Source organism: Solanum tuberosum, unplaced genomic scaffold (genome assembly GCF_000226075.1).
Source record: "Solanum tuberosum cultivar DM 1-3 516 R44 unplaced genomic scaffold, SolTub_3.0 scf00278, whole genome shotgun sequence".
Lineage (NCBI taxonomy): Eukaryota > Viridiplantae > Streptophyta > Magnoliopsida > Solanales > Solanaceae > Solanum > Solanum tuberosum.
This window is the reverse complement of record NW_006239215.1, coordinates 349833-361946: the sequence shown is the minus strand read 5'-3', so window position 1 is coordinate 361946 and position 12114 is coordinate 349833. Positions and strand designations below refer to the sequence as shown.

The window sequence follows — 12114 nt, the reverse complement described above, 5'->3', positions numbered from 1 at the left end:
ATTTTTGTTTCATGGGTAACTTAATTGTCTTTGTGGAACTTAACACTAGACCAATAGGTTCACCCAGATCACTAATGTTCGTCCTTGTCATCAACTTTGGATATTCTCCATTTTCTAATTGAATTTTTTTTTGCATTTGTGAGTAGTTGCACAAACCCCTGCACAAAAATTGCAAGTCATGTGTTGAGCCTATATCCACATACCTATCTCATCCTTTGAACCAACTGCCATAAATGAAATATCATACGAATCAAATTTTATTTCAGCAATACTCAAAGGTGTAAAAAAGGATACAAAGTATTTGCATGTGTACAAAGGTGTAATCACACAAATCCTTTGTGCCCTATTTTTTACACTTTCAAGTATTGTATAAAAAAACTAGATTCTGATGATATTTCATTTATGGAAGTTTGTTTAAAGGATGAGATATGTATGTGGATGTTGGCTCAACGTATGACTCACATTTTTGTGCAGGGGTTTGTGCTACTACTCACAAGTGGAAATTAATTCAATTAGAAAATGGAGAAAAAGCAAAGTTCATGACGAGGACGAATATTTGTGATCTGGGTGAACCTATTGGTGTAGTATTAAGTGCCACAAAGACAATTAGATTACCCATGAAACAACAACATTTGTTTGAATTCTTCATTAATACTAATACAAGGAGCCAATGGGATGTCTTGTCCAATAATGGTCCAATGCAACAGTTGGTGCACATTTCAAAGGATCAAAATCTTAATAGCGGCATTTCTCTTTTATGTGCTAATGTGAGTGATTAGTTGTTATGTTCTCTAGAAATATGATAGAATTAGTTCTTTTAATTAATCGTTGATCTATAACTAAGTTATTCTTTTGGTTTGAACATGTAGGGGGTAACAATAGTTTAAAGCAAAACAACATGTTGATCTTTCAAGATGCTTGCACGGATGCAACTGGATCTCTTTAGTATATGGAATAGATAACTCTCAGGTAATCAATATGATGATGAAAGGGGGGATTCTTCGTTTGTTCATCTCTTGCCCAATGGAATTTCAATAGTTCAAGATTTTTCGGCAACGACAATGGTATTTTGGAAAGAACGATAATGAAGTCTATAGTGGATCATTGGTGACTATAGGGTTTCAAATTATGGCGAACAACCTTTTTGATCCAAATATTCATATTGAGTCAATAAAAAATGCAAACAACATGATCTCTTATACAATTCATAAGATTAAAACCGCTATCAAATGCAAGTGATACTCCAAGACAGACTATTATATCCAATGGTTCATTACCTTTTTTAATTTGTTGGAGAAGAGGAGCATATTAAATATCAAATTAAGCGTCCTGAATAATATATGTTTTTTAATGTTAATGACCGTATGTTGTTATTGTGTTGTACTATTTTAAGTTTACCTAGAAAAACTACTTTTTGATGATCTATTGTTTGTTTTTATTTTGTTTTACATTGAATGGTCTTGATATCAAGCCAACTTAATATTAAAATGAGTGAAAGTTACTAGAGATAGATGCAATAAATCTTTTCAAAAGTTATAGCATAATCTTCAAGGATTACATATAAAAGAGATATATCAAGGTGGTGGAACTCTTCTCATAGTTTCTATACTGTATTTTTGACTTTTTGGTATAGGTGGTAAGCTTTTTAAGGTGGTGGGAGAGTTTTGGGTGAGTTTTCCTCAAGTTCGGTTTGCATTTGCAGAATTTTATCCCAAGTTGGTGATGCATTCGCTCTCACGAAGCTTTGTTCTCTTTAGCGGAGCTTCTCCTACAGTGAACCTACTTCACCAGCAAAAGTAGGTGACATTAGTGGGGAGCCACACTTGCTGATGCCTATCTACGGTGTGGGCTCGCGCCTACGGTTGGCCTTCGCACCTGTGGAGCCAAAGGAATTTGGGGAGCTCTGCTCTTGCAAACTTTTTTTGTACTAGCAGCATCATACATGCAGCCACGGGTCCGCCAGATTGACGATCACTAAGTATTTTATATCTCTTCTTTTCTTTTTTTTCCAAATCAGTATGTAGTAAACCCCATTGTTGTGAGTTTAGTTTAGAGTGTTGTTGCTCGTTTCTTGACTATTTCTTTCGGTTCAAAGGTAAATTTCTTCCCCTTTGTCTTCAATATCATTTTAAAGTTTCAATTCAATAATTCATTCTTGTTTTAGACCTCAAATTCTTTCATTTTCAATTCTTTAAAGTAGCATTTTTGGACCGTTTTGAATTCTGAATTCACTTCCATCTGACTATAGTATACACAAGAATTAAGACTCTCAATAGACGTTCCTTATGGAATGATTTGGTACTATTGGATAGGAATATTGTGTGGTGATTTTAATACAAAATTGAATTCACTGTAACAGAGGCAGAAATAGAGGATTCAACACTTTTTGTAACAAATGAGATCAGAGTTCTAGAGATCAGAACTGCACTGACCACTTGAAATTGAGTTTTGGTGTTTCGAGTCACCTTTTTGAGTCACCCTGTTGTTACCGAATAAATCAACTAATATGAGTCATACCAATTAGACATTTCCTTATTTGATGTAGTCTCTTTCATGTACTACAAATTAGTCTATTATCCAACACAATCTTTACAAATACATAATGGTCCACCAATAACACTAGTATACTTAATCAAAGTTAGAACATGTCATCAACATTCTCAACATTATGTATACAAGGGAAAATCGGTAATAACATAAACATACATTTAAATGAGCTCAAAGTGTCAATTCCATAATCATACTGCATTTTTTACATAACGACGACCTTCATTGCCATCAATGATGGGAATTCTTTCAACATGTTCAACAAATGATTTGGGCAATATTACTTCCAATGTCACTTTATGTTTATGGACTTCTTCTTTAACCGAAAAGCATTTCCATTCTATATGCTTGGCACCCATTGAATTTTTTAATTTTTGACTTTTTTAGACAAGAAAGCTATCTCAATAGAATCACAATAAACTTTTAGTGGCCTGGAAATATTGTCGACTAGTCCAAGTCCTAAAATGAAGTTATGCAGCCAATAATCTAAATTGTAGCCTCAAAGCATGCCAAAAACACAGCTTCCATAGTGGATACAACTATAACACACTCTTTGCATTCTTTCATGATTTGCTCTTCCAGCTAATACGAATAAATATCCAAATTTCAATTTTCTTGTATCCACACAACCAAAATAATCAAATTCTGAATATCCAAACAAGGCTAAACGTCTTCTGAAATCTTATATCACAATACACACTGAGAACCACACAACCAACATAATCTGATTTTTAATTTCCAAACAAGGCTAAACATCTTTTGAAATCTTACATCAAAATAGCTAGTTAATTATGAAATTTTATATTAGGATAAACATTAAGAACCTAGATTATCTGGAAATGTCACGATCCACAATCGGACGTGATGACACTTGTCTTATCCCACCAAGGCAAGTTAGCCTAATACCCAACATAAATAGAAAATACAGAAGTGAAACATAATGAAAGCCTAATGCAATTTCAAATACGCTGATAACATAGCATAACTCAAATATAACCCCAAGACCTGGTTGTCATGTGTACAAGCCTCTAGTGTAATGCAATAGATTCGAAAGAAGTACAAGTCTCAATTCCATTGTTTCTAGAATAGAACAAGAATATAATAAAAGAGTAAGAGGTGTCCATCGAGATGACAAGCAGCTACTTCACAACTCTCCACAATAAGCCTCAAATATAGAAGCGAAAAAGAAGTAATACGATGATCGGGCCTTGTAATCTACACAAGTGTAGAAAGGAATAAGTATCATAGAACAATGATACTTAGCAAGCAAACCTAAATATCCTGAAGTAAGGCAATACTGAACACAAGTACTCCAACCACACCAACCACACCAATCGAACCTCTACAACTACAACCTACAATAGACAATCAACCCAACCTAACAGTTCTCACTCAAATACAACTGAGTGCGAATAGAATATCACAACTTGTACCTCAATATACACTATACATAGTCAAATCATCACAGTCTTTCACAATTCAATAACCACGATAACAATTCATCAATCACAATGAATAAGAATCAAATGAGGTAATGCATGTCTGTCCTAATGATACACACAAGTTGTCTCTCAGTTCAAAACCCACAAGGAACATATCTATCCATGCATCTACCACAGATCGTGTGGCTCGACCTCTCCATATAAAATCTACCACATATCGTGTGGCCCGTCCCTTATTTCTCATAATTTTCTCCAAGGCCCCACACAGTTGCATAACATCACTACAAATATATATGCGCAAATGATCGATAAAAAATGATAACAATCCACATAACAACGAGACAACTAATACAAATAATTTTGACAAAATATTAAGGGTAAGTCCGCTCAACTATTCAACCATTCATAGTTCATCGATTTTCACAATATCTTTAAAACTTTTCATATCATGATATCAATAGAGTTCTTCTTTAACCTACATTATCATTATTAGACCATAATCAATATTTCACCAATACTCTAAAGTATGTGAGACCCTTCACCTCTTCCCATTACTCCCAATCAAAAAATGGAATACAAGGTTCAACATTCTTAACAAAAAGTCAAAAGATTTACTTGCCTGAAGAAATCAAACAATCACTCTAGTACTCGAGTCTTCCCTTTCCGTTGGACCTCCAAATCAACTCAATCTAATAAAATAGGTATTTACAACAAGAACCCAAAACTAATAACGCCCATATCAAGGACTTTCGAAACTAGGGACAAACTAACCCAAAAACCCATTTTGGTAAACGACGGTTAAATCTAGAAATTTATGTAAGAACTTGTAACCCAAGGAATTTGGCACTCACCAGTAAAAATCAATTAAAAATGCAAATGAAATCAATATTAAATCACCACTATCATATAAGGGTTGTGTTTTTAAAAAACCTACCAATTTGCAATTCTAAAACAAGACTTTGATATTTGAAATCATAAAGAACCAATGAGAAATAAGGTTTAGGGTAAAAAATATTTACCTAGTTGTTTATCTTGACAACTACCTTGAAATTGCCTCTATCGAGCTTCTAAGGTTCAATAATGGTGAAGTGGGGTTGAAACCCCACCTTTTGGGAAAGGGAAAAAGGACGGATTTACCCTCGAACTTTAATAAATGGTACGTCTATGCCCTCCGTTATACTTTGCGTCCATATAAGCCCCTGCCGTCCAATTATAGGTACACACATGACCCTCTCACTAATGGCCCCCTCATTTTTTACACGTGTCTTAATCCTAATCAACTACCTGTTTGACCTTTCTTTTTAACCTATAAACCAACTACCCGCCCCATAAATCCAATACCCACCCAATTTCCTCTAAGATATATCCTAATTAAAAGACCCAAATCTAAAGGTCCATTCCTATCATACAAAACCCTAGTCTTCATCAAGTTCGTCGATTTCATAGTGTTCTACAGTTTCTAAAGCACAATATCTTTTGTTCACTTCAGTCTACGAGCTCGAATCTTCTGTTATCGATACTCTTAAGCAAAAGTTCCCCATCCCTGTCTATTCGATTGGTCCAGCAATACCTTACTTTACTAGCGAAAAAAATCCCTCCTCAACTACTTCAATCGATGAACCATAGTACATTAAGTGGTTAAATTCTCAACCAAATGGTTCTGTTTTGTACATTTCGCAAGGGAGCTTTCTCTCTGTCTCGCGTGATGAACTTGATGAGATCGTAGCTGGTGCGCACGATAGTGGTGTTCATTTCTTTTGGGTGGCACGTGATGAAACTGTTCGATTTCAGAAAAATGGATGTAGTGTAGGGCTTGTTGTGCCCTGGTGTGACCAATTGAAGGTGTTGTCACATCCTTCGATTGGTGGATTTTGGTCACATTGTGGATGGAATTCGACTAAAGAAGCAGCATTCTCAGGCCTTCCAATGCTGACTTTTCCGATATTCTGGGATAAAAAAACTAACAGTAAGCAAATTGTTGAAGATTGGAAAATTGGTTATAGGGTGAAAAAACATGACAAATGTTCGATATCGAGGGAGATTTCTAGGTTGTTGAAATGGTTTATGGATTCTGGAAATGAAAGAAGTGATGGCAACGAGGCGAAGAGCAAAAGAAATACAGAAAATCTGCTAGTTTTCCACTGCAAATGGAGGATCCTCTGAAATTATGTGTGAAAAATGAGGGGGACGTTAGTGAGAGGGGTATGTGTGTACCTATAATTGGACGGCAGGGGCTTATGTGGATGCAAAGTATAACGGAGGGCATAGATGTACCATTTATTAAAGTTCGGGGGTAAATCCGTCCTTTTTCCCTTTGGGAAAATAACTCTGTTTAGGCTGATTTTAAGCTTATCGTCATGAGTTAAATGGGCCAAATCATTTATTGACCATCATGACTAAGCCTCACGCGATTGTGATGCCAAAGAAATTTACTCTACATGATCGTGATAGGCTCCACACAGTCATGACACCCACAAAACTAACCCTACGTGATCACAAGAGGGAATCGCGCAATCGCGATGCATAATTAGCCTACACCAGAACACAACAAACCAACAACACATTGCTTAATATACAAGACACTGAAAGAACCCTCTGGATTCGTTCAGAAACCTAAGTACACAAATGTGGTATGCTACCTAATTGAATTCGATGTTCCAGAATCAATGGAATCATCTAAACATGGATTTGAGGTATCTTTGACTGAAATCCATGAAAGTCACAATAAACTAACTTAATGCTTAAAATTACCAAACTTCCCTGGAACCTCTGAAAATTCAACAAACACCTTAGCTGAAGCCTAAAATTATCCCCCATATCTAATGGAATAGTCCAAAATGCAATTTGAGTGTCCAAATTCCCAATGTTATCCAAAATCAACCCAGCCTAAAATAAATTAAACTTCCAACTTAAAGGCTCAAACCCAAGAAAAAAAAGTCAAAAATAAAGACCATACTAGTAGACCAAATTCCACATTCTACCGCTAAAGGAACGGATGAATCCATTGGAGACTCTAAAATCCTGTTGTTACACTTTTTAACAACTTTAAACTTTTCCAACTCAAAACTTCCAAAAATATCAACTTTTCAATCAATATCTAAAACCAACTTTGTAAACCGATCAAGCCTAACTCAGGGTAACTACTGGGAGGAGTAAAACGAAAATTTTCAGAGAATTCCCAAAAATGATCTTCTGGGTCATTACATCAGCCACCACTAAAAAGCATATCCATCCTCGAACATAACGTAAATTAAAGTAATCGAAGATTTAAAAATATGAGGATATCTTGCATGCATGTCAGAATCAGTCCCCCAAGTTACTTCCCCAACTGAACAATGCTTTCACTGCACCTTCACTGAAGCAATTTCCTTTGTCCTAAACTTTCGAATTCCTGCCTATCCAAAATGTTTATGGGATTCTTCTCAATTGAAAAAATTGAACCCAACACCACTGGATCGAGTGAAATCACATGAGGCTAATCTGGGACATACTTACGAAGCATGGAAACATAAAAAATTGCATGCATAACTGACAAGCTAGGTGGAAAGGCCAACTTATAGGCCACCTCCCCAATCCGCCCCGAAATCACAAAAGAGCCAACAAATCTAGGACTAAGCTTGTCCTTCTTCATGAATCTCATCAAACCTTTCATGGGTGACACTGGAGGCCAAATATGATCGCCCTCCATAAACTCCAAAGCTCAAACCCTCATATGCGCATAACTTTTTTGTCAACTTTAAGCTATCAACAACCTACCCTTAATCAAACGGACATGCTCCACACCATCTCTAAGCAAGTTTGTATCAAATGAGTCCATCTCAACTGCATCTAACCAACTAATCAAAGTTCTACAGCTCCTACCATACAATATCTCAAATAAGGCCATCTAAATACAAGAATGATACTTGTTGTAGGCAAACTCCGCTAAGGGAAAATGTTGATTGTAACGAGCACCAAAGTCTATCACACACGCTAGAAGCATGTCCTCCAATACCTGAAAATCTTCTAAGAGTGTCCATCCATCTAAGGGTGAAATATTGTACTCATGTTTAACCGAGTACCAAATAAGTGAACCTCAAGGCCCTTTAGAAGTGAGAAGTGAACCTCAAATGGAGACAATAGAAATAGTCACTCCGTGAAGTCAAACTATCTGACTCATGTAGAGTCGAGCTAATTTCTCCATGTTTACCTTACTTGAAGCGTTATGAAATGTTTGGACTTGGTCAACCTATCAACAACCACTCAATTCAAATCATAATCACCTATGATGGTAGGGAAACCCACTACAAAGTCCATGGTGATAGGATCCCAGTTTGAAGTAAGAGTGGTCATCTTCTAAGACACACCACCAGACCTTTGATGCTCAAACTTGATCTATTGGATATTCAATCATCTAAACAAAAACTAAGAGATGTCCAACTTAATACTACACCACTAGTAATGCTGAGTTAGATCGTGGTACATCTTGGTTGCACCCAAATGAATGGAGTATCTAGAGCAATGAGCCTCCCCCAAGATCAATTTTAACAACTCATCCACCTTGGGAACACAAATCATGCCCTCGATTCTCAACACTCCATCAAAATCAAGAACCACCTCCTTAAATTCACTCCTCAAAACCTTGTGATGAATAATGCATAACTTCTTACCATCAAAATACCTCTAATATGCTGAATCAAAGAATATGGGCCTCAACATAGGCAATAACATGACCCTCTTATTAAATATGAAATCGGATAAGATAGTTGGCTAATATCTGAACATCTCTAATCAAGTGTCTCTCCTCAATTCGAATTGCGGCAAAACTCCCCATGCTAGAGTACTTCCTACTTAAGGCTACAACATTGGCCATCCCAGGATCATACAAAATAATCACGTTGTAGTCCTTCAGCAACTCAAGTCATCTATGCTGCCTCAAGTTCAATTCCCCTGACTAAAGATGTACTAAAGACTCCTATGATCAATGACTACCTCGCAATGCACCTCACACAAGTAGTGATGCCACAACTTTAGAATAAAAATGATAGCCACCAACTCCAAGTCATGAGTAAGGTAGTTCTTCTCAGAGTCTTCAACTGTCTAGAATCACAACTAATTACCTTTCCCTTCTGGTTGGTCATTGCAGTTCATGTAACGTTCTTTTTAGCATGATTTTATAACTCTGATGCATTGTTGTCATACTTAGTAAATTCCATGTACTAATGCATACTTGTACCTACATTATTTATCTAATGTAGAGTCTGATGCTCATGCCTCTCACACTCATGGTTAGTTAATCTTTTGATGCTCAAGGATTGTTGAGTCCTCATGTTTTGAGGACCGAGACACTATTATAACTTTTATGTCATTTCAGTTTTCGTACATTTGTATGTAGTGTATGGGTTACGTACCAACCTGTTATTTTGATTAGTAGATGGCTTATTGAGATTACTGTTAGACTTCCACTTTTCTCAAACTCTTTTTTGATATAAGACTGTTTCTTTGAAATCTTTATATCCCAAGTATATTGTATGATGTATGCTAAGAGGCATGTGTAAGGCCTCTTGGGGTTCTATATTTACGCCTAGGGTATACTTTGCATCATGACACTCTCTCAATCAGCGGTCGGTGAGACCTCCTCACTTCCGGAGGGGTCCAATTTAGTAGTACAATTTATTTGTTTTATCAATCATGTTAGTAGAATAGTCGGGGGCGCTTTTCTTCAGTTAGTAGAGGCTTCATAGATAGATAAAGATAGTGAGTTAGTTTAGTCTTGAGTATTCAGAAGTTTTAAACATTTTTATTATTATTAACATTATTTATATTTAGTTTTGGTTTCATACTTTTGCATGAGATATCTTTAATTTATTTTAAATGTCCATTTTATAAGGTTTCCACATGTATGTATACTATTCCACTAAGTAGTCAGCCTAGACCAAAGGTTCCCTTCGGACTAGCAATGATTCTAAGTGTTGGTCATGTCCAGGTTATTGGATTGGGGCGTGACAAATAGAGTCGCTACACATCATTCTTACTAAGAGACATATTCTTTTTCAAATATAAGGAGAAAAAATATCTAGACTAGTAAAAATCTAAGGATATCTACTTCACATGTATAACATGGTCTTTTGGGTGGCTTCCTCTACCAGATGATACTTTGACTTCTCATTCACATATGCTATCTCTTTTAAAATGGCTTCCAGCTCCTTCCTAAACAACATATTTTGATTTAATTACACCAAATCCCAAAGGAACATATGAGAAAACTATTTGGTATTTATGCATCATAAAAAATGATACACTTGATGAACAACTCATAGGCTTGAAGGTAAAGCCAACTCACCAATACGATGTATCACCTCAAATGGACTAATAAACCTAGTTCTGAGCTTGACCTTCTTCTAGAACCTCTTGACATCTTTCATAACTGATTCCTTCAATAGAACCTTATCGTCAATCACGAAATTTAAGTCATGAACTCTTTGATAGGCATAAATGTGACGATCCTAAGTACACCTAGATGTGATATGGTGAACAGGACCATAAGAGGCCCTAAACAAGTCACTTGACATAAGTATGACACTATGAAATACATCAAGAGAACATAACATGAAATCGAGATATAATTTTCAAACTCTTGAAATACATAAAGAGAATATAACATGAAATCAAGATAGAGTACATGTTTGAAAAAAATACAAAAATTAACTATGTTTGACAAAACTTGTAGTAATCATAATGTGGCAAGTACAAACCCCTAAAACCACGAACAATGTCTAAAAACAGAAAGACTAAGAAAGCAATAAAACTTATAATGGTCATGCCCTCATAACCATGAGGACTTACCAATCCAATCACAAAAGAAGAGTAATCGAACTAGCCTCGACCAGCGAGAGGAGCGACAAGTCGTATATTATAAACCATTATACGCACAATATGCATCAGTACTTTGAATGTACTAACTATGAGGAAAATGAAGTGAAGCTCTATGCCGAGGCGGAGGGACATAAAAATAAACGACTCCAAAGAAAAATATTGGGGTTCCCAATGCTTCTCATGATCAAACGTGATATCATTATGAGTTTAAAACATGATGCATGACCAACTAAAACATATGAAAGTTGATAAGCTAAATCATAAATCATGGGACAACGTCAATGCAACGTTTGAAAATCATAAGAAAAGCTTAATTCATATCATTGAGGAAGTCATAAAATATTTTTAAAAAAAACATAGTTCTTTGTAGTATATTTACTATTAACCGAAATAGATTATGTGAGCTATAACATGGAATCTGGTGTCTTACTCCCACAAAAATGAAATGTCTTACTTTTTCAAGGTAAAGACCATAGCTTCTAGTTTAGATGGGGCCACTAGCTAATGTCTTTTTACGATAAATCCTACGGGGGCATGTAGTTAGGAACAAATGAATTGCTTCTATAGACCCAACCTCTACTAACAGTAGAGCCTCATTTCCAAAATCATCTCAGTTCTAAGGAAAATGACAATGGAAATTAGACATAATCATATATTTGGAAAGGTATGAACCTAGTACTACTTATACAATCATAAAATTTATATTTTAGAATAGCTCCTTTCAGAACCATTATGTCGCCACTTATCAAAGAATCTAAATCATGATCATTTTTCATAATGAGAAAACCTTTCACAAAATATTTAGAGATTTTATCTCAAAGCATCCTTTATTCATTAATCATCAATTTACTGATGCATGCATAATTTCATAATCATAATATATATTCATAATATAAGCATAAAACATGGGTTCATATGAAATCATTTATAAAATATGTAATCAAATCAAATCATGCATAATAAAATCAAATTTTAACAATTGAATTGTAACACCCCGTATTCGAAACAGACCAAAATACAGATTTCGAGAGGTTGCAGGTGAAACTTACGGTCACCATCCACGGACCGAAGGTCAGACCACGGACCGTGCTGGTGGTCCGTGGTTCACCACTGCAACCCCTCCCCAAACCAGCTCAGAAAATTGGCTAAGTCCCGACTCACGGACAGACCCACGGTCCGTAGATCAGACCACGGTCCGTGGATCGAGACTTCTCTTACCCAGCCTCTGACACAAACTACGGTCGACCAGCACGGACCGTCATTCGATCCA

The 12114-nt window shown here is 36.0% G+C and overlaps 1 pseudogene; it reads left to right on the top strand.

Annotated features, from left to right (window-relative positions):
• Window positions 1-428: 428 nt before the first annotated feature.
• On the top strand, window positions 429-6171 carry LOC102588405 (UDP-glycosyltransferase 87A2-like; annotated as a pseudogene).
• Window positions 6172-12114: the final 5943 nt, after the last annotated feature.